The sequence below is a fragment of the Acinonyx jubatus genome, chromosome A1 (genome assembly GCF_027475565.1).
Source record: "Acinonyx jubatus isolate Ajub_Pintada_27869175 chromosome A1, VMU_Ajub_asm_v1.0, whole genome shotgun sequence".
In the NCBI taxonomy this organism is placed as follows: Eukaryota; Metazoa; Chordata; class Mammalia; order Carnivora; family Felidae; genus Acinonyx; species Acinonyx jubatus.
The window spans coordinates 84,971,266-84,994,944 of record NC_069380.1 but is presented as its reverse complement, the minus strand read 5'-3'; the positions used below and the strand labels follow the sequence as shown (position 1 = coordinate 84,994,944).

The 23,679-nt window shown below is 36.2% G+C and overlaps 1 protein-coding gene across 5 annotated transcripts in view; it reads left to right on the top strand.

Moving 5' to 3' along the window:
- Positions 1-17,713: 17,713 nt before the first annotated feature.
- Positions 17,714-23,679, top strand: part of LOC128314802 (butyrophilin subfamily 1 member A1-like) — a 367,358-nt gene continuing 361,392 nt past the window's right edge. For 3 of the 5 annotated variants that reach the window (XM_053218535.1, XM_053218528.1, XM_053218524.1), the window contains exon 1: positions 17,714-17,978. The gene's annotated coding sequence lies outside the window, so the exon portion shown is untranslated. The remainder of the gene's footprint in view (positions 17,979-23,679) is intronic. The other 2 variants (XR_008296877.1, XM_053218514.1) reach the window with 1 other exon arrangement.

The following is a 23,679-nucleotide window of genomic DNA, read 5'->3' as shown; positions in this document are numbered from 1 at the left end:
GGAATTTACCCAAGGGATACAGGAGTACTGATGCATAGGGGCACTTGTACCCCAATGTTTATAGCAGCACTCTCAACAATAGCCAAATTATGGAAAGAGCCTAAATGTCCATCAACTGATGAATGGATAAAGAAATTGTGGTTTATATACACAATAGAGTACTGCATGGCAATGAGAAAGAATGAAATATGGCCTTTTGTAGCAACGTGGATGGAACTGGAGAGTGTGATGCTAAGTGAAATAAGCCATACAGAGAAAGACAGATATCATATGTTTTCACTCTTATGTGGATCCTGAGAAACTTAACAGAAACCCATGGGGGAGGGGAAGGAAAAAAAAAAAAGAGGTTAGAGTGGGAGAGAGCCAAAGCATAAGAGACTGTTAAAAACTGAGAAAAAACTGAGGGTTGATAGGGGGTCGGAGGGAGGGTTGGGTGGGTGATGGGTATTGAGGAGGGCACCTTTTGGGATGAGCACTGGGTGTTGTATGGAAACCAATTTGACAATAAATTTCATATATTAAAAAAAAAAGTGATTCCTGTCTTGGGGAGAGAAGAAAATAAGCCCCAGTGTGCTTGGAGTCCCACCAGACAAAAGTTCTAGCTGGCAGGGCAAAGAATTTCCTGCCAATCAAGGCAACTGGAGCTCCAGAAGACAGATGAGGGAGAGGCATCTAGTCTGGCTGCATGCCTGCTCAACAACAAAAACCTCTCAGAAGGCAGCATGGTATGTGGGGAACCCTGAGATTCACTATGACTACAGCTTCAACAGACAGATTAAGGGTAGGCATCTGTCTGATGACAGGCCCAGCCCACCAGTGAAAATTTCCCAGGGGACAGCACAGGTACAGAGCCCTGAGGCTAGAATGACTATAGTTCTAGCAGATGGCTTGAAGGCATTCATCTGGTCTGACTCTTGATATCACCCTGTACAAGCCTGCAGCAGCCCCAGACTGTCTCCTTAATAGAACAGGGAAGAAACCTGGCTTGCTGCACCATACCAGACAAAGTGGACCAAATGGACCAAAACACAGACACTCACCTGTAGCTAAGTTGGGTGCATAGCACGTACAAGAGACACCTCTGAAACACCTCATTATGGAACACTAAAGTGCACCACAAGGTCTCTTCATCATAATGGTACAACTTGCAAGATCAGGAGACATGCCTGACTTTCCTAAAGCATAGAAATAAACACAGAGTTACGAAATGAGGAGAAAGAGTAACATGTCCCAAATAAATGATCAGAAGCAAAACATATCATATTAGCTACCTAAAACAGTGATGAACAATATGCTTGATAAAGAATCCAAAGTAATGGTCACACATTGGACTTAAAAAAAGAGTAGAGAATCTCAGTTAGACATTCAACAAAGGTACGTCTCCTTGTTGAATATCTAACTGAGATTCTCCACTCTTTTTTGATTCTCCACTAGCTGAGAGAGAGAGAAAGAGAGAGAAAGGGAGAGAGAGAGAGGGAGAGAATGGATCAACAACCTGAAAGAGATAGTAATAAAAAGCAACCAAACTGTACAACAGAAAGAATGAAAGAATAATACAAATGACAGCATGTTAGGGGAATTCAGTGACATCATCAGTGACATCATGAAGCCTAGTAGCATTCACATTATAGAGAATCCAGAGGGAGAAGGGTGTGTGGGGAGTGCTGGTGGTGTAGGAAATGCTTTGATGAAATAACAGCTGAATTTTTTCTAATCTCAGCAAGAAAGCAGACATCCAGATACAAGAGACACAAAGATCCCCCAACGAAATTAACCCAAGGAAAGAACAAATTTTCACTGGTAAATGCCAACATAATATGAAAGCATTATAATTTATATTTGTAAAATTGGGCAAAATATTCACAGAATAAAAAGGATGTAAATGATGACATCATGTACATAAAATGTGAGGACAGAAGTAAAAATTTAATGATTTTAGAATGGTTTCAAATTTAAGTAACCATCAACTTGATACAATCTATTGCATGCTTATCCAAGATTTGAGAACCTCTCTTGACCAAGTACAGGGGATTGAGAAGTAGAGTGTCCCAATTATTTTTTGCAAACAGCTTTTAGAGCACAAATTCTAAGCATTTGGAAGTGCATGGCTTTCTCAGGAGTAGAGCTGTTGTGTGTGCTCCTGGGGAGGAAGGTCCTGGTCTTGGGGTACATACTGTGGTGGAGTTATCCCTGGGGTGCACAGGGAGACAAGCGTCAACTTCCTGGAGTACTTTTGGAAGAGGGTTTATTGCCTCTCCAAGAACAAAAGGCCTTTTTGTGACAGCAAAGGACTTTCATCATTAGGGTGGAGAGTACTGTGGAGGAGGGGAACGGATACACACCTTGCTGGTCTATTAAGACTTTGGGTTTTGAACCCAAGAAATGTGCCAAGTGCTGGGTCTTTTAAGATTTTGGGTTTTGGGGGCGCCTGGGTGGCGCAGTCGGTTAAGCGTCCGACTTCAGCCAGGTCATGATCTCGCGGTCCGGGAGTTTGAGCCCCGCATCAGGCTCTGGGCTGATGGCTCAGAGCCTGGAGCCTGTTTCCGATTCTGTGTCTCCCTCTCTCTCTGCCCCTCCCCGTTCATGCTCTGTCTCTCTCTGTCCCAAAAATAAATAAACGTTGAAAAAAAAATTTAAAAAATATTTTGGGTTTTGAAACACCAAAGAAACAACACAGCAGAGTTTTGGGGCAGGGCAAGCTGGCTTCCCTTGCTATTCCACGAGGTCTGCCTGAACAGCAGGGGTTGAGATCCCTAGTCTTAGAATGAAAGATAGGGGTGGCACCATTTTCCCCTCAACATCAATATGGTAGGACTTCAGAGAGCAACACAGCAACCTCCAATGGAGTCAAGACTTACCTACATAAAACCCTGCCCTTCGATACCTGCAATAAGTGGCAATTTGCTGAGGAAAGAGTGACCCTGAGCCAATATAACCGGCCTCTCTTCCAGACCAGCACAGCCACCAGCTAGCACCCAGCCACCAAATGACAACTTTTTTTAACCTCTTTTTTTTTTTCTTTTGAAATCAGGCTCATAGTGTCTGATTTGATTTTTGTCATTCCCTTTCTACTTCTTTTTTTTTTTAAATCAGGCTTTTTCTATTCTTTTTTCCCTCCTTTTCCCTTTTCTTCTGTTTTTTTTTTCCTTTTTGTTCCCCCTTTCTTTTTCCTTAAAAGCAGCCTTATAGTATTAGTGTTTTGATTCTCTGGTTTTTCTTTTTTTGTTGTTTTTAGGGTGTATGGTTTGCTTGTTTGTTTCTTTGCTTTGTCCCTACTCTTTTTCTTTTTTTATGGATCAGGCTATACCACTCTTTATTTCTTTTCTTTCTTTCTTTCTTTCTTTCTTTCTTTCTTTCTTTCTTTTCTTTCTTTTTTCTTTCTTTTTAAGGATCACATCAACAAATCCTAGTTAAAGGTCCAAAACATCACCACTGCAAGCAAGGGGAACTCTGCAGAGGACTGACAAGTGGGAAAGAGCAGCCCCAAATGAACATCATAGTTCACACAGCATATACCAGAAACACTTCCTGGAGTGCCAGGCCAGGAACAGTGTATGACCACTTTTTAATGTAGTAGTAACCTCAGATGCAGGAGAAGAATAAGCTTTTAAAACATGCAAAAGACAGAATATTAGCCAATATAGCAAGATGGAGGAATTCTCTCTGAAAGAAAGGTCAAATCACAGCCAGGAACGTGCTCAAAACAGATATAAACAATATATCTGAATAAGAATTTTTAACAGCAGTCATAAGGATACTAGCTTGGCTTGAAAAAAGCATAGAAGACACCAGATACACCTTTGCTGCAGAGATCAAAGACCTAAGAACTACTCAGGATGATTTTAAAACTTCTATAACTGTGATGCAAAACAAACTAGATACAGGGACAGTCAGGATTATATGAAGCCAACATTACCTTGGTTCTAAAACCAGACAATAACCCCAGTAAAAATGATAATTATAGGCCAATATTCCTGATGAACTTGGCTGCAAAAATTCTCAGTAAAATACTCGCAAATCTAATTCAGGAGTACATTATAAGAATTATTCACCATGGTCAAGCATAGTTTATTCCTGGACTGCAGGTCCAGATCAATATTCACAAATCAACCAAAGTGATATATCACATTAATAAAAGAAAGGATAGGAAACATTTAATCCTTTCAGTAGATGCAGAATAAACATTTGACAAAACATAGCATCGTTTCTTGATAAGAAGACTAAAGGAAGTAGGGATAGAAGTAAAATACCTCAACATCATAAAAGCCACATATGAAAGGCCCACAAGAACTATCATCCTCAATGGGGAAAAACTGAGATGTTACCCTCTTAAGTCAGAAACACAACAGTGATGTACACTTTCACCACTGTTGTTCAACATAGTACTGGCAGTCCTAGCCTCAGCAATCAGAAAACAAAAATAATTAAAGGCATACAAATTGGCAAAGAGGAAGTCAAATTTTCACTTTTTACATATGATAGGATACTTTGTATGGAAAACCAAAAGAACTGCACCAAAAAACAAAACAAAACAAAACAAAACACCCAAAAACTGTTAGAACTGATACATAAATTTATCAAAGTAACAGAATATAAAAATCAACGTAGAGAAACCAGTTGCTATTCTGTACACCAATAATTAAGCAACAGAAAGAGAAATCAAGGAATCAATCCCATTTACAACTACACCAAAAACTATAAGATACTTAGATATAAACCTAACCAAAGAGGCAAAAGATATGCATGCTGAAAACTATAAAAAGCTCATGAATTAAATTGAAGAAATCACAAAGAAATGAAAAAAAAAATCCACGTTCATGGATTGGAAGAATTAATACTGTTAAAATGTCATACTACCCAAAGCAATTTACATATTCAATGCAATCCCTATCAAAATAACATCAACATTCTTTACAGAGCCAGAAAAAACTATTCTTAAAAAAAGTATGGAACCAGAAAATACCTTAAAAAGCCAAAGCCATTTTGAAAAAGAAAAGAAAAGCTGAAGGCATCACAATTTCAGACTTTAAGCTGTATTACAATCTTGTAATCATCAAGACAGTATGGCATTGGTACAAAAAGGCACATAGATCAGTTGAACAGAATATAGAACCCAGAAATGGACCTGCAAATGTATGGCAGGTCTCAACTAATCTCAACAAAGCAGGCAAGAGTATCCAATGGAAAAGTCAGTCTCTTCAGCAAATGGTACTGGGAAAACTGGACAGCCACATGCCAAAGAATGAAACTGGACCACTTTATTACACCATACACAATAATTAATTCAAAATAGATGAAAAACCTACATTTAAGAAAAGAAACCACCAAAATCTTACAGGACAAAACAGGCAGAAACTTCCTTGACTTCGGCCACAATAACTTGTTAACAGACATGTCTCCAGAGGCAAGGGAAATAAAAACAAAAATGATCTGTTGGGACAACATGAAGATAAAAAAGCTCTGCACAGTGAAAGAATCAAGAAAACTAAAAGGCAACTGACAGAATTGGAGAAGATATTTGTAAATGACATAATTGACAAAGGGTTAGTATCCAAAATCTATAAATAACTTATCAAACTCAACACCCCAAAAAAAAAACAAATAACCAGGGCTGAAGACATGAATAGACAGTGTTCCAAAGAATACATCAAGATGGTTAACAGACACATAAAAAAATTCTTAATATCGCTCTTCATCAAACTACAATGAGATACCACTTCACACCAGTCAGAATGGATAAAATTAACAACTCAGGCAACAACAGATGTTGGCGAGGATGCATAGAAAGAGGATCTCTTTTGAACTGCTGGTGGAAATGAAAATTGGTGCAGACACTCTGGAAAACAGAATGGAGGTTCCTCACAAAGTTAGAAATAGAGCTACCTTACAACCCAGCAATTGCACTACTAGGTATATATCCAAGGGATACAGGTGTGTGGCTTCAAAGGGGCATATGCACCCTGATATTTACAGCACTGCAATAGATAATAGCCTAAATATGGAAAGAGCTCAAATGTCCATCAAAAGATGAATGGATATATATATATATATATATATATATATATATATATATATATATCTTTATACACACACACACACATATATACATATATACACACACAATGGAGTATTACACTGAAATCAAAAAGAATGAAAGCTTGTCATATGCAACAACATGGATGGAACTAGGGTGTATTATGCTAAGGAAAATTAGTCAGAGAAAAACAAATATCACAAGACTTCACTCATAAGTGGAATTCAAGATACAAATCAGATGAACATAAAGGAAGGGAAGCAAAAATAATATAAAAACAAGGAGGAGGACAAAACATAAGAGACAAATACAGAGGAACAAACTGAAAGTTGCTGGAGAGATTGTAGGTGGGGGATGCGCTAAATCAGTTAGGGGCATTAAGAAAGACACTTGTTGGAATGAGCACAGTGTGTTATACATAGGGGAGGAATCACTGGACTCTATTACTGAAATCATTATTTCACTATATGATAATTAACCTGGATGTAAATTAAAAATTAATTAATTAAGAAAAGAGAAAGAATAAATATTGTTCAAATCTCTACTCTACACAAACTCCTCTACAGATGTAAGCAATCCCTGTCAATATAGCAACAACATTCACAGAACTAAAACAAAAGATTCTGAAATTTGTATGGAACCACAAAAGACCCTGAATAGCCACGGCAATATTGAAAAAGATAAACAATACTAAATGTGTCACAATTGATGAAATCAGATTATATTACAAAGCTATAGTAATCAAAACAGTATGGTACTGTAAAAAAAATAGACACATAAATCAATGTGAAAGTGTAGAAAGCTCAGAAATAAATCCATGATTAATCTTCAATGAAAGTTGATTAATCTTCAATGAAAGAGGCAAAAAAGGCAATGAGAAAAGGAAAGTCCCTTCAACAAATGGTATTGGGAACACTGGACAGTTGCATGCAAAGGAATGAAACTGGATTTCTTTCTTACTCCATACATAAACATAAATTTAAGATGTACTAAGGACCTAAATATGACAAGTGAAACCATAAAATCCTGAATTAGAGAACAGGAAGTAATATCTTCATCATTGGCTGTAACAACAGGTTTCTAGATATGCCCCCCTAGGTAAGAGGAACAAAGAAAATATAAACTATTGAGACTTCGTCAAAATGAAAGATTCTTCCACAGCAAAGAAAACAACCAACAATACTAAAAGGCAACCTACTGAATGGGAGGAGATATTTGCAAATGCCATATCTGATGAACGGTTATTTTCTAAAGTATATAAATAACTTGTACAACACAACACCATAAATTCTAGCAATACAATTAAAAAACGGGCAGAGAACAAGAACAGGCATTTCTCCAAAGAAGACATCCAGGTGTCATATCAAAAGTGATCCAGGGACATATCAAAAGATTCTCCACATCTTTCAGCATGAGGGAAATGCAAATAAAAACTAAAATGAGATATCACCTCATATCTGCCACAATGGCTAAAATGGAAAACACAAGAAACAAGTGTTGGCTAGCATGTGGAGAAAAAGAAACCCTTGTGCTAGTGCTGGTAGGATGCAAACTGGTTCGGCACCTGTGGAAGAGAGTATGGAGGTTCTTCAAAACATTAAAAGCTATCCAGTGGTTGCACTACTGGGTATTTACCCAAAGAATACAAAATGATTAATTTAGGAGGATATATGCACGCCTGTGTTTATTGCAGAATTAATTACAATAGCCAAATTGTGGGAGCAGTCCAAATCCATCAATAGATAAATGGATTGCAGTAGGGTCCCCTCCCTAAGAAATGAAAAAAAAAAAAAAAACAAAAAACCTCAAGGCCACCTGGCCACATGACATCCCTCACAACCTTGTAATGTGAAACCACTTAATCAGACTGCATATTTGTGTGTTACCATATATGGAAACAAAAAAGTAGAAAATATATAAAACACTATGTCACGTGGTTTTGGGCCTCAGTTCCTTGGGTAGAAACCAAACTGAGTGTGTTGAAAAAAAACAAAAAACAGAACAAAAGTTGATTCCTGGAAAGAAAAACCATGGTGTCACTACTCTGTGTGCAAATCCTGCTACAGGATAAGGGAAGAATGGAATGCATATACAATGGAATATTATTTTTTCATAAAAAGAATAAAAGCTTTCTTTTTATAACATTGATGGATCTAGAGAGTATAATACTAAGTGAAATATGACAGTCAGAGAAAGGAAATACCATACGATTTCAGTCCCATGTGGAATTTCAGAAACAAAACAAACACAGGATAAAAGGGACATACCCACCAACATATGTTTAGCTATAGAGAAGAAACTGATGGTTACCAGAAGGGAGGTGGGTGTGGGAAAGGGTGAAAGGGTGAAAGTGATTAAGAGTACACTTATGTTGGTAAGCACTGTGTAGTATACAGAATAGCTGCATCACTACATCATACAATGAACACTAATATAATACAGTATGTTAACTACACTGGAATTAACATATAATGAAATACAAAAAAATTAAAAATTGGAAAAAAATAATTCCATCTGCTAAAAGTACTACTTCATTTATTTCTTCATTATTTATTTCATTTATTTTCAAAAATCACATTGCATGGTAATATGTATTGAGTTTGGGAATTTACCTGATAATGATGTTAAATACATCAAAATCCTGATAAGTGGTAATACTGTGTTGCACCTGGTTTTAGTGGGAAAGCTGTGTTTACCCAGTACATATTGACACTACATGATTACTGAATACTTCTTAGAAAGATGCTTATTCTTTTATTTTAATACTTTATTATTTTTTTTTTTTGAGAAAGAGAGAAAGAGAGTGAGCGACGGGGGGGGGGGGGGGGTGGTGGGACAGAGAGAGAGGGAGACAGAATCTGAAGCAGCCTCCAGGGTCTGAGCTATCAAAACATTGCCTGATACGGGACTTGAACTCACAAACCTGATCATGATCTGAGCTGAAGTTGGTCGCTTAACAGTCTGAGCCACCCAGGTGCCCGGAAAGGTGCTCATTCTCTAAAACAATCCCATTAGATATACCTTAACAATTGTATTTTGCATATGAAGAAATTAAAAATAACTCCATTCTCCTTTGTCATATGGAAGCTATGTAGTTAAAAAAAATTTGACTCATATTCTGTCCATATAGTCCACAATCATTCACTGTAGTATTATAGCAGTCTTTATATCCCAGTTGGATAAATAATCATTTTTGTCAAGCCCCCATGCATCTTTTCCATTTACATTTTTCTTGCTATTATTATTCTATTTAGGTTAAAATTGCTTTATTTATATCCTTTATACTGACACATGATGACTCTTAGTACCAAGCTCCATGTACATTCTAGTCACAACATGTTGATTAACTTTCCATGATTGAGTGTGAAGAATTAGCAACGGGTATTCATTCTGATTTTGTCTATTAATCATTATAAAGAGGCTTTACAGCCTTATCTGGAATGGTGATTGCTTTGGGTCAAATTCCACTGAATATCCTGATTAGGGAAATTTAGTTTTACTTCCGTGTAATTACACCCATTTCCATTAGCAGGAACCTCAGAGAAACTTTTCAGAGGTGGATTTACTCAAGTAACATTCAAACCCTATCTAGTTAGAATACCAAGAATACCAAGATACCAAATATTAGCTCCAGTTTCCATTCTTTGTCAGTATTTATTGATTGAATGATTTGAAATAATCTCTAAGTAATAGGGTAAAAGTACTTTATAAAAATTTCAAGTTAAAATTGTGCAAGGACCAGAGATTGAATGTTATGGATTAGGACTTTTAGTTCCTGTGTTTTCACTATATGGGAGACCACAAATGTTATTAGCTTTTGATAGAATAAACTGGGTTTTTAGCATATCCAGAATACAAGAACTGTACTGCAGGAAATTTCTTTAGTATTAGAATTACCTTGATTCCTGAGTTAAAGCATTTTGAGAAATTGCAAATTGATACTAAAGAATTCTCTCAAGAGTCATGATAAGATTAAAGGTGCAGTACTTACAATATTTTTATGATCTTTATAAAACTCTAAAGCATAGTCAAATAACAATTCCTAAATTATACATCACAAAACACACATAATTAGAAGCAGGACACTTGCTTGCAAAAGGAACTTGTAAAATAATGAGTATGCCCAGATGGAGGGAAAAGAACAATGTAAGGCTTAATAATCACTGTGGAAATAAAATAATGAGATTTAAAAATAGTGGAGTCACCTAGAACTGGGTGGTAAGGGAAGGATTCTTGAGGAAGTCTTTTCAAATTACCCTCAACTTACTGTATATCTGGGAGCAGCCTGGGAGTCAGACACAAGACTTAACACAAATACAGAAACCAACAACAATTCTCTTCAGTGATTGGGGAGGCTAAGAGATGTATTTGTTTGTTATCCCTCTGTCCTATTCCAGGCTGCCAGTATCTTACAGAAAAAACACCTTGTGCACACATCTTGCATCCCAGCATTTGTGGCTGCTTCCCAGGGGACACATCCCTTGATAGTCTAGCTCTGGATTCCGGTAGGGCTTGGTTCATAGGTTCAAAGGGGTGGAAGAAAGCAAAGAAACAGACTATGCCCTCATGACTCAGTGAAAAGCTAGTAAACAGAATTTCCCATTCCCAGTATTTTGCTGAGAGAAGCTGATCTGCAGATCTTAAAAGCTGGAGGCTGAAGTTGAGACTACTAACATAACACACATCAAGGAGCTGAGTCAAATCTCTGGAAACTGGGGATGCTCATTTGTGCAGTAACTGTGTTATCCACCTGCTATACTCCAGGTTGCTGGCATCTCCCTGGGAAGATTTTGTGCATTCTCAGGTACCTCAGATATTGTGGCCATGAACCAAAGAGTGACCCACAGGGTTACATTCCTAGATCCCAAGGGACTGTAACAACAACTTCAACAACAACAACAACAACAACAACAAGAATCTTAATTATCTATTATCTCAGGACTCAACAAATATGGAAAAGACAGAAACACCAATATCCCAGTCTTACCCTGGAAGAAGCCTATTTTCATACTTTAAACCCTGCTACCCTAAGGTCTCACCTCCCTATTAGACTGCATCTCAACTAGTAATCTCTAGTGATGTTCAGATAACTAAGTACTTAATAAAGAACTCAGAAAAGGAGTTCAAGGAGATCCTAGGTGGCTCAGTCTGTTGAGCTTCTGACTTTGGCTCAGGTCATAATCTCACGGTTTGTGAGTTTTGGATTCTGTCTCTCCCTCTCCCTATGCCCCTCCCCTGCTTTCTCTCTCTCTCTCTCTCTCTCTCTCTCTTTCTCTCTCAAAAAAAAATAAACGTAAAAAAAGAGTTCAAAATAATAATCATAAGGATGCCTTCTGAGGTAAGAAACAAAATGCATGAACAAAGAGAATTTCAACAGAGATAGAAAATATTACAGAATACTAAACTGAACTCACAGAGCTGAAGAATACAATAACTGAATTGCAAATCCTAATAGAGGGATTAAACAGTAGGAACAAAATGAAGCAGGAAAAAGTATCAACAGAATAGTTGACAGAGCAGTGGGATTCATTGACTAATTGGACCAAATTGCCTTCAGTATGATGAACAGCATTTGGGAAGCCATTGAGAAATAGAAAGTTCATTTTGGAAGATGGAATAATATGGGTTGAGACTGAAGAAAAATATGACATAGTATACATTGTCTCATATTTACTGAGTGTCTTGTATGGGCCACACATTGGGATATTTACTGGATTTACACACATAAATATGAAAAGACATTTTCAGTATAGAAAGAAAAAGTCAGGTACTGAGGGCATTTGCTGGGAAATGAGGATTCAGACCTAAGTAGAATGGATAAAGCATTTTGGGAAACAGGAAGGAAGATAAAAAAGAGAAGAACATCCTTAGGATCCACATGCTAATAGAACTTGGAAATTAGCATTATGAAATAAAACATAAGATTTTATTAAGGACTTTTGATACAGGAAGTGGTTTGCTAAGTGTTCTTTTAAAGAAATCCCTCTGGCTGAAATATCACTGATAAATTGTGCTGATTACTTAATACAAAGGATCAGCCAGAGTCTCCTCTGACAAACACACAAACACAAAGAATAAAGAAAACCACACTAGTTTATTCTCAATGGAAACTGGACAGAAAAGTTGGGCTCTGGGAACTATTTTAAGTAAATAAATGAGTGGTAATAGGTGAGTAAATGGAAATGCTGAATGAATGCTGTTTAGCATCTTTCATTGCAGAAAATTTGGCTCTATTACATTTCATATTCAACCCCATAACCATAAAGTAGGTACTGTTATTAAAAGAAAATTTGAAATGCTAAATGCCAAAAGATAATTCTGATCCTAATTTCCTATGCTTCCATCTTTTACCCTGTTGCTCTCACTCTAGCAATTATTCTAATTAAACACTAACCAAGAAAACTCCTATCCCTTGACTCTTTGACTATGTCTACTATCACATTCATCAAGCCATGAAATCCCTGTCACTTCAAACATGGTGTTATAAAAATTGTCAATCTCCCTTCAGTTTATTTAGAATGGAAGGCAAATCCCTAATCCTGGAATTATTTAAACCTGATATTCTATTTTTATATGTTTATTTATGTATTTTGAGAGAGAGAGAGAGAGAGAGAGAGGGAGAGAGAGAGACAACAAGTGGGAGGGGAAAGAGGGCAAGATAAAGAGAGATTTCCAAGTGGACTGGATGCTTTCAGTATGGAACCCATTTGGGGCTCAATCCCATGAATTTTGAGACCATGATTTGAGCTGAAATCAAGAGTCTGATGCTTAAATGACTGAGCCACACGGGCATCCCTTAATCTGCTGTTCTTTTTTCTCAAAAGTAGATGGTTATATACAAAAGACAAATGGTTACACTGCAGGGTTTTAATTTCAACAATATCTGTCTGGGTTGTCAGTTATTCCCATCAATAATCCAAAATTTTCCTTCCCAGCATTCTTTTCCGCCACTCACCACCTGAAACTATATCAAAGTTTGACTAATCTCCTCATTCCTTTATATCACTCTAACATTTAATCTGGTGAGATAATTTCATCTGCTCTTTCAGACTCTGTGAAATGGATTACTGTCCTTTTGTATTTCATTTGTTCATGGAATAGGTTGTGCCCTTTCCACTGATCATTTTCCTATCCCTCCTTTGATACTATCTCATTCTACCTCTTCTTGTGGCAATATTTCATGTCATGGCTTACTTTCTTTCACTTGGCATTTGCCCCTCATATTATTAAATAAGCTCTCAAATCACACTTTCTTATCCATATATCCTTACAATATAATTCTAGAAAACCTCCTGGGTATGTCTTGCATACCACGATACCTTCCCTAGTTTACTGTAGTCTGGTCATAAGCAACCATTTTGTTGCCAAATCCAATCTGTATATCCAAGATAAAAATAAAAATCTTTGATTTTCATTATTTGTGCAGTGTGAGGGTTTCTAAACACAGAACCCAAGGTCGGAAACCCCATGACCAAATCTGAATGTGGGTCTTCTCTGTTTCTCATATTGACATAGGCTGTGCCTTCGCCTATGGTGCCTTTTCAACCCCTTTCCTTGTGTTAAAATCACAATGCAAAGCTCTTACTGGGTTTTGTGCAGTTTATTCATTTCTTCTTCACCTACTTATCCTACAGCGAGGCACTAAGTTGAGTGACTTTTATAGTAAGTTTTTCATGCTGTTTTTCAGGCTACTTTGCCTTCACTTCAGCTTCTATACATTTAATCCATATTTATGGTACAGAGCTTAGAAAACTCACACATAATCATATTCTGTTTATATTCTCTCACTAAATAGAAATACCCTTGATTGTACGTATATGTTTATATAGATAATGTCCATAGAATGTGTTTTATCGGCGAATTGACAAACATACCATGACTTAAAATAATCACATTGACTAATGAAGGAGAAAAAAGAACCAGAAATAAATCTACACATATGCAATCAATTAATTTTTATAAGGATGCCAACAACACATGATGGATAAATTATAGTTTCTTCAATAAATGTTGCTAGGAAAAGTGGATATTTACATGTAAACAATGGGGTATTGGGTTTAACATGGAGGTGATGCAAGATCTTCAACTCACTTCCTCCCACAGGCACAAAACATCTACAACTACACATGGAATAATATCTCTGATAGGAACCTGAAAATTGAAGGCACAGAGTCTCCACAAAGGATTAAATGACTCTTTGAGATGGGAAAGGGGGATGAGGTATTGGCTCACGAGGGAAGAAAGTGCACCTTATTGTGATTTGTCACAATCAGGAGGTATGTCACACATATAGACCTTTTGTCGAGAGTGAGGGATTCAGGCTCTACATCACAACCCCCAATCCTTATATCCTGCACAGAAAAGATAAGAACCCCCAAAACCGCGTATTTAAAATTAATGGGGATTGAGACACCTGGGTGGCTTAGTCAGTTAAGCCTGGAGTCTCCTTTTCGCCTCAGGTCATGATCTCACAGTTCATGAGACTGAGCCCCACATAGGGCTCTGTGCTGACAGCCTGGAGCCTGCTTGGAAATCAGTCTCCCTCTTTCTCTGTCTTCCCTCCCTGTGTGCTTGCTCATTCTCTCTCTCTCTCCCTCTCGAAATAAATACATAAACTTTAACAAAATAAAGTAAAATCAATGGGGATTTCATTCAGGAAAACTGTATAACTATAGATTTTGGAAAACATGCCCTTAAGGGCCATGCATACAGCACTCAAATGAAAGCAAGCACAAAATCACTGCTTTGAACAGTGGATAGAGCATAGGTCAAGGAGACGCACTTGCTAGCCTTAAAGTCCTGGAAATAGGAAATAGCAGGGACTCTCCTGGGAGCTGAGACAGCAGAAGGAACTATATTGTGATCTCGTTCAACCTTACTGATCCTGCCACTTGACTTCTGCCTCCCACCTGCTAACACCAGTGATTATGCTCTGCTGAGAGCCCCAACCACCAATATAGCACAGCAGCCAGAGACATCCATCACACTAAGCAGTGAACCATCCCTACCCTCCCTGCAGAGTGGGAATCATGCAAATGTCCTATAGTCAGGCTGAGGCCATCCTTGCCCCCAACATGTCACAGCATCTGAAGCCTCATCCTGCAGCCAAACTGTGTTCCAATCCCACCACCATCATGTCACACCGCTCCCCTGCCTTAAGAAGAGTGTGCAAACATCCCACAAATGGACAACACCAACACCTGATTCTGGAGGCCAAGAGATATTGTGCTTCTGGGCCCCAGAGGACATCTCCTACATAAGGCCACTGCTTGAAGACTGAGAAAGGGACCCCTTGGGGGACTCATTCAGTTGAGCATTAGTTTCCTGTATAATAAAAGGTGTTTTTCATCCCTGATGGCTTATTTCAAGGTTTCTTTTTTTATTTGTCTTTATTTTTAGCAGTTTGAATGTCAAGTGCCTAGGTGCAATTTTTAAGACACTTATCTTTTCTATATTCTCTGAGTTTCTTTTATCTGTGGTTTGGTGTCTGCCATTAATTTTGGGATTCTCAGCCATTATTTCTACAAATGTTTCTTATATATTTTTACCTCTTCCTTCTCCTTCTGGTATTCTTATCACATGTATATAACACCTTTATGTAATTGTCTCATAGTCCTTAGCTATTCATAAGGTTTACATTAAGTTTCAGTTTTGAAAATTTCTATTAATCTTTTGTCAAATTCACTAGTATTTCCTCAGCCATGTCAAATTTATTGATGAGCCTATCAAAGGCATTTTATATTTGTGTCACAGTGTTTTTTTTATTTCTAGCATCTTTTTTTAATTCTTTCTTAGAGTTTCTATCTCTCTCCTTACATTATCCATTTCTTTTTGTGTGTTGTAGAATATTTCCGTTAGAAACTCTATCCCATTAATTTTGTTTTTATTTCCTAGTCTTATAATTTATACACCTCTTCTTTTTTAACATGATTATATTAATTCTTAGTATATTTATATTTGCTTATATTAATATGTGTGATTTTTTTTTGAAATCTGACACCATGCCTCCAGTTTTCTCTCCTAAGCATTAACATGTTTTTTCAATGAACTTTTCTTATTTTATTGATAACTTCTATTTTTTCTTACTATTTTAAATAATTCAAATTTTATATAAAGCTAATTTATTGAATCACACCATACATTACAGTGTTTCTAATCATGTAATAACATTTCTTTTCTATATATAAATTCAACCTATTATTTAGTATCTTTGGTTTTACTATGACTTTGTCTTTCTTAAATTTTACACTTTTTTTTATTTTTAAATAACTGTAGATATAATGAAAAGGAGCAAACTTAATACAGAGAAGTCCCTTCTCCTGTTTTGATATGACTATACTCCACAAAAATTATTCAGATGTTACAGTGTTACAGTTGTTACACACACTTCATGTGTGTGTTTGTGTGTGTGAGAGAGTAGTTTTATACAATTTTACTCCATGATTAAATATGGGTAACAACTTCAACCAAGAAGTAGAAAAGTATGATCACCACAAAGATCTCTTGAGTTACTCCTTTAGAGTCACATTTGCCTTTCGCCCCACACCTCAACCCTATTCTCAGTCTCTAACCCCTGTGAACCACTAATCTATTCTCCACTTATATAATTCCATAAAGAACATTATGTGAATAGACACATGCAGTCTTTGTCACTGGTATTTCACAGTGTAATTCCACTGAGATCCATTCAAGTTCATTTGTGTACCAATACTTCCTTTTTAATACCAGTAGTAAACCGTGGTACAGATGTGCCACAGTTTGTTTAACTACTCACCCACTGAAGGACATTTGGATTACTTCAAATTTTTGACTATTACCAAATAGCTTTATGAACATCTTTACACATTTTATATGAATAAAATTTTTATATTTCTGTGAATATGGTCAGCACTTACAATTATTGTGTCATGTGGCATTTGGATATTTATTTTAATAGAAATTACAAAATTATTTTTTTAGAGTTTGTGTACCATTTCACATTCTCATTAGCATTGTACGATTGATCCATTTTATCTGTTATCTTTACAAGTATTGGCATTGTCACTTAAGAAAATGTTAATTTGTTAAAATAATTGTGTAGTGATATCTCATCATGTTTTATTTCATATTTTTTATGGCTAATGATTTTGTACATATTTTTATAAAAGTATTTATGCACCTATGTATACTCTATGACTAACATAGAGTAACCATGCCAGGCCTGTTTATGTTGTTTCACCCAGTTTTCTAACTAGATTATTTTTTTCATTTTTGCTCTTGATTTATGATGTTTGTGTATAAATTATAGCTAAAATATGTAGAACAGGTGCTCCCATGTTTACGCCCAAAAGTAAGATGAAAGAAGGAGAAGAATCCTTCTATAGACACTCACCCTCTCTCTTGGGATATTGAGATCTAGGCATCTCACAACCTCTGTACCTGTACACAGAACTTCGCACTGCTTTATGTGACACTGTTCATGCTTACCTTCTGCCAATTAAGACGAGTTGAATGTCACTAATTTTGTTTTCCTTGAAAGAGTAAAAAAGTGGTTTAAATTCTAATTCAGAAAGCCAATCTCCTTACTGAAATGAAGGGTTAAAGTTTTCTTCATTCTGTCAGGTGATTGTTTCATCCTATAATCAATAACCTTGCTTTAACTTTCTTCCTTAATTAGTCCTTTCCTGTATACAAGCAATAGTCAGTTTGTTTAGAGTCCACTTCCTGCTTTCACTCTTCCCTATGTGAGTGGCCTAACAAGTTAGTTTTTTGTGAATCATGTTCACAGTGTTCTAGAAACAGTGTGAATGTAAGTGAACCAGATCTTAGGACTGTGACCCTTGATAGCTCATGGGAGGACAGAGGTCTGACCTTCTAGCACTGAGACCACCAACTGGGATGCAGCTTTTCTGTGTGAGCATCAAGACCCTTCTTCTCTCAGTTCTGCTTCCCTGGCCAGGTGCAGGTAGGTAGGACAGAGGAACAGATGTGTTTTTCTTTACCTTGGAACTAAGCTTAGAAGTCATTTTTTTTTTTTTCCATAGAACACTCTCAGGGCTTCAGCTCTTTTCCCATTATCTGGGCCTGAAGACCTGAGAATTGTTCTCATTTCAGTCTCTCTCTTCTCTCTCTCTCTCTCTCTCTCTCTCTCTCTCTCTCTCTCTCTCTCTCCCTCTGCCTTACTGTGTACCTTTCCTTTTCTGTACCTTTTGGGATAAAATCATGTAATTTTGTCAAAGCGACTTGTAAACTGTAAATAAGAGGAATATTTCAAAATGCTCTGTTTTTAATGTTCTACCTAGTTTATATGACACATTTTCTAAGCTTATCCTAAAAGAGAAAAGTCAATTTTCAGCCCTAAGGGATGTTCTCTACCACTGCTGCCAGAACCTAGAGCCAAAAGCTTTGGGATTCCATTGTCATGTTGCACCCTTCTTCTGCATGCCCGTGGCAGGGTTATTAAATACTTTGGCTGTAATAAATCCCCTTATGTTAATGTGAGTGCTCTTGAGCTAAGACTGAATACTATTTCCAATAAGTAAAGTTTATGTTTAAATAAGGTTGTGAGGAAATTGGTTCAATTAAGAAAACATGCAATTGCCAGATAGCAGGTTAATTGAAAGAAGTACACAATATACCATTTCCTAGCAAATGTAAATAGTGAAATATCAACAAATTTTGATAGAGCTAGTTCATATTGATTTTAATGAAAGATTTTGTATTAAACAGTAAGGCAAATACACATACTTTTCAAAGAAATATAAAGGAAAATTTCAAGTTCTAAAATGTATCTGAATCCCCTACCTCAAAAACATAATCTAATAAAAATATAAGAAATCAATTAGTAAAGGGGCACCTGGGTGGCACAGTCTATTAAGTGTCTGCCCCGTGATTTCAGGTCAGGTCTTGATCTCATGGTTATTGAGATTGAGCCTTGTGACAGGCTCTGTACTGACAGCATGGATCTTGCTTGAAATTCTCTTTCTCCCTCTCTCTTCCCCCCTCTCATGCTCTCTCTCTCAAAATAAATAAATACACTTCAAAAATAAATCAATGAGTACATTAGAAAATAAATTTGGTAAATAAATACATAAATAAATAAATACATTTGAGATATAACTATAAAACATAACTTATATCTCTGAAGTTTTATTTTTAAATTTAGTTTTATTGAGGTAAAATTTATATACAAAAATGCACATACTTAATATATACAATTTGTGAATTTGGAGATTTGCTGTTTTGTTTTGTTTCATTAGATGATCAATCAGGTGCAACTCCCAGAGGGAATACAAGAGAGGGTCAGGAAAACACAACTTGTTTCTCTCCAATGTCCTAGGGAAACAGTGATATTCCATGAAGGGGGTTACATGGAGAAAGACAAAGGAAGTGCCAGGAGGGGTGGTCAGCTAAGCAGTTTGAGAGTCTAGACAGCGGAAGGCTCATGGGCAAGTATCTTATTGGGGTGAGGTGGGATACATAAATAAAAGGCACAAATAAATTTCTTCATTTGAATGTCAAAAGAACTCATATTCTGTAACTTTTCCAACCTGCAAACTGATGGGGGTTGTATAGATGTCCCTATATGGACTTCAATTGGTCACTATCTGTCCTACAAGTTAGGACTGTAATAGGACTATTACAGAAGGTCATTGTTGTAGGGTCCTGAGTGGTCATCAGGGTCAATTTGTTTCAAGTAAAAGGACCAGATGTTGACTGGGCAAAGGACACAGGAAATAGTTGCATGTGTCTCAACCAAAGGAAATAAATAATGTGAAAGGGACAATATATCAGGATTATTACTATAATAAAAATAAAAGGTGTGATAAGAATACCTTTTAGCATGGACCATAGTCCACCTCCCAACCATGATCTCAGCCAATCTTTAAGTGACAATGCAGGGTCTTTAAGAGCACCAATTTGGTTATTTGTATCAGTATGTAATCCTGTTATAGTTTTGTTATAGTGTGTATTGTAGATGCAACATTCCACTTTAATAATAGCATAGGTTCCTCTTGTGCTGCTGTTATCTAAGTTATCTAATGCCATTCTGTTGTGTAGAATTTGTTTATTCATGTGAGTTACTTTAGTGTTTAACAATGTAAAGCTGTTTTGTGAGTTAAGGCATTACTTTTGTATTTATCAAGGAGCTCCGTGTGCTATATGACATCGCCTAAACCTGCTGAAATGAGAAAAATACATGTCAGATGGTCATACCAGAGAAACATGGATCTTATGTATGATTGTTTTAGATATAGAAAGTAAGATGGACTTGTGATACACTCAGTGCTACAACCATATATCCAGGCATAACCTATAGTGCATCTTCTAGTTCAGCTGGGTGAAAGTCATGACCATTAATTTGCCCCACATAGCAATTGTATTCCATTAGAAGTTAGCCATATGATGTCTCTGGTCCCCTTGTCCAGGAAGTAGCAAACCAATTGGTTGCCCGTAAAATAATGGTATGGTCACAGGCTTCCTGGGGGGAGACATTTCTTTGGTGAGTACTATAGTGTCATGAATCAAGGGTATGGTTTCTCTGTTCCCAGCATAAAAGACCCTATTGACTTAGTTGTGTTATTGTAGGAGTAAGCCACATATATCCATCCCATATTTGATATAATCCTTCCTGAGTGTATTGATAAGAAGGACTATGTAGATGGGGAAGGTGTGGTAATGAGCCTATCTATTGGTTGGCATATTCAGTTAAAATTTTGATAATTCAAAGGCAAGAGAAAGGCCCCCTATGTCCTGGAGTGTTTGTTTCATGTAATATTTAGCATAGATCAGTAAGAAATATTATATTTAGTGATATAAATATTCCTATGTGTGCTGGTATTGGGGTGACTTTGTGTTGGGTTTGGTTAAAGGTGGCCACTGTATACGTGGCTAAGCCTTTACTTGCAGTTTTACATTAAAAGAGGTGGGTCCTATAATAAATATGACTAAGGGATAAAAGTATTAAGAAGGCTTCTTTGCCTGATGTCTAGCCTTAACCATATCATACTTGCAAGGAATCACTGGTAAGTAGGAGATGAATTGTTCTGGGAGATAAGGGCATCCCCAAGTTCATTCTCCAATCAAATGATAAGGAATGTGGGGCCATCCATTATATTCACAAGTTCAAAACTAAACCCATAGAGTGGGATATGCTCTGACTTTTAAGGAGATATTTTATTATCCAAGTCACATGAATTGATCAAGGTGACAACTGAGTTACCACAGTTGTTTTGGGAGTCCAAACCATTGTCCAGATGTTTAAATAAGCATGTGTCCATGGGGCTCCTTTTATTAGCTATAGAGTAATAAGCATGAAGATTGTCTATATGTGGGGTCTTATGACAGTCTCTCTGAAGTTTACCGCAAGTTGTCCATCTTAGGCAAATAACCAATTCTTAAAGACAATTAACCAAAATTAGAATTTAACATCAAAAAAGATATATTATTGAAACATATAGTATTTCTCTACATTCACCTTTATTTCCAGAGCTGGTCAAACCAGGATGAATTTGTTTGTAAAATAAGTATAATTTTAACAGAATTGGCATAATTATTTACATAAACTCACCAAGAATAGTGATTGATCTTATGGATCCTTTAAAATCTTCTTGCTGGAACTTCTTATAAAGAATCACTAGATTGAACTTTTATTAGCTTCTTGAGACCAGAGACAAGCAAATATTTGTCATCAGGCTTGTCTGCAATAGCTGTAGATTTGGGTGTATTCCTCTTCTCAATGTCTCCAATATATCTGGGAAATATATTTCCTCCAACATCTGCAGAAATCCTACCCCCACCAGTAAGATACATTGTCAGCTGGTAAGGCTGCTGGGAACTCTGTAAGCAAGGTATCAGGCCAACATTCTCAAGGGGTTTATTGCTTTCCCAAACTCAACCTTAATTCCTTAAAGCTATCTGGTCATGTCTGAGTCTATGCATGTTTCTTTCAAATATGACATTCCATTCAAAGCCTTGGTAATGTAACCAATGTTTCCAATGGTGCCCTGTCACAAGGAGAACAGGTTCTCATGGAGCTTATGCAAATAATTATAAATACCATGGAAGAAAGAACACTTACTGAGAGTTTCTGAATTATGGAGATTTCAGGTAGGGAGAAATTTTAAATGCTTCCATTGGTTCACAAAGTAATATTCTATCATCGTCCTCAATACATTTAGTTCTATGTATTTAATTTTGTTCATCTTAAGTGCAACTTTCCCATTAGTTAAATTCTTACCCAGGTTGATTTTATGTTTTTAAAGATACAAAAAACTACTTTCCCCAAAATTCTTTTTATGAATCTCCTTGAAGATGAAATACATTTTGCAAGAGCATTAGAATAGTAAGTATAAATGACAATAATAATAATAATAAGTAAAAAAATAAAATTAAAAAAATCCTCAGAAATGGTTAAAGATCTGATATGAGAGTTTATTATAATGCAATTGATAAGGAATTCTGATTATTTCTGTGACATACAACATTTCAATAATTCAAGTAATGACTCTCTATGAGTACATACTATAAATTTTGTTAATTTCATATATTTTCTAGATACTTATAGATTTACCTGTAAAATACAACCTAAACATTTCATTCTTGGTTTGACATTGTTGTCCAGGTAACTTCACATACCAAATAAGGAACATAATTATTAAAAATAATATTTCATTTATGATTTAAAACTTGTAAATCTTGTTAAAACACGGAGAAAGCTTGAAAACACATGCCTAAAACGTATTATAGGTTATTATAAGTGTAATATTTATATTTAACCAAGATGACAATAAGGGATTCCACAGGAAATTACATATTGTTTAGCAATATTTAGCTCCTTCAACATCGAGAAGTTTTAAGTTTCACTCTTTTTCATTTTTTCTTTTTTTTTTTTTTTCATTTTAATAGGCTCCACACCAAATGTGGCTTCTGAACTCACAACCTTGAGTTAAGAGTCCCATGTCCTATCTCCTGACCCAACCAGGCACTTTCTTAAGTAATCAAAGTCCTGATAAAGACAAAACACAGAAGCTATGGTTTTCTGGGAAGATAAAGTAAAACACTGGTTTTCTGGTTGGTAAAAAGAGAAAAAAAAAACAACTTTGATTACATTTTCTTATAAAGAGCAAACAAAATAAAAAAAAAAAAAACTTTGTCTTTTTAACAAAGATGAAAATAGAGTTTCAAACTTAATGCCGTGTACTTTCAAATCCCATTCATTTCAAACTTACTACTAACCACATATAAAATTATTTTCCAAGGATTCCCCTTCACAAACCTTCCACAGCTTTCTTTTCATTCAGATTTTGTCCTAAGCCCATTCTCTTCAAACAATATGTCTCATTTTAGGACAAAATTACTTCGTTTTTCCTTCAACAATATGCATTCACATTCCTTATACTTTTCGTATTAAAAACAAATATTTTCTTGTATGCAGAGTTGCTTCCCTTATTTCCATCAGTTTTAATTATATTTAGCATAATTTTAACTCTTAGAAACTTTATTCTCCAGTAAAAATTAAGTAGTGAAAAAATGTGAACTGCTTCCTACACCAGAATTCTTGAGATATGAATACAGTGTATATGAATACATTGCATAATTCTAAAACCATGTTTTTCTGCCATAAAGTCTTTCAATAAAGCATAACACATGTTTACCAACAGACC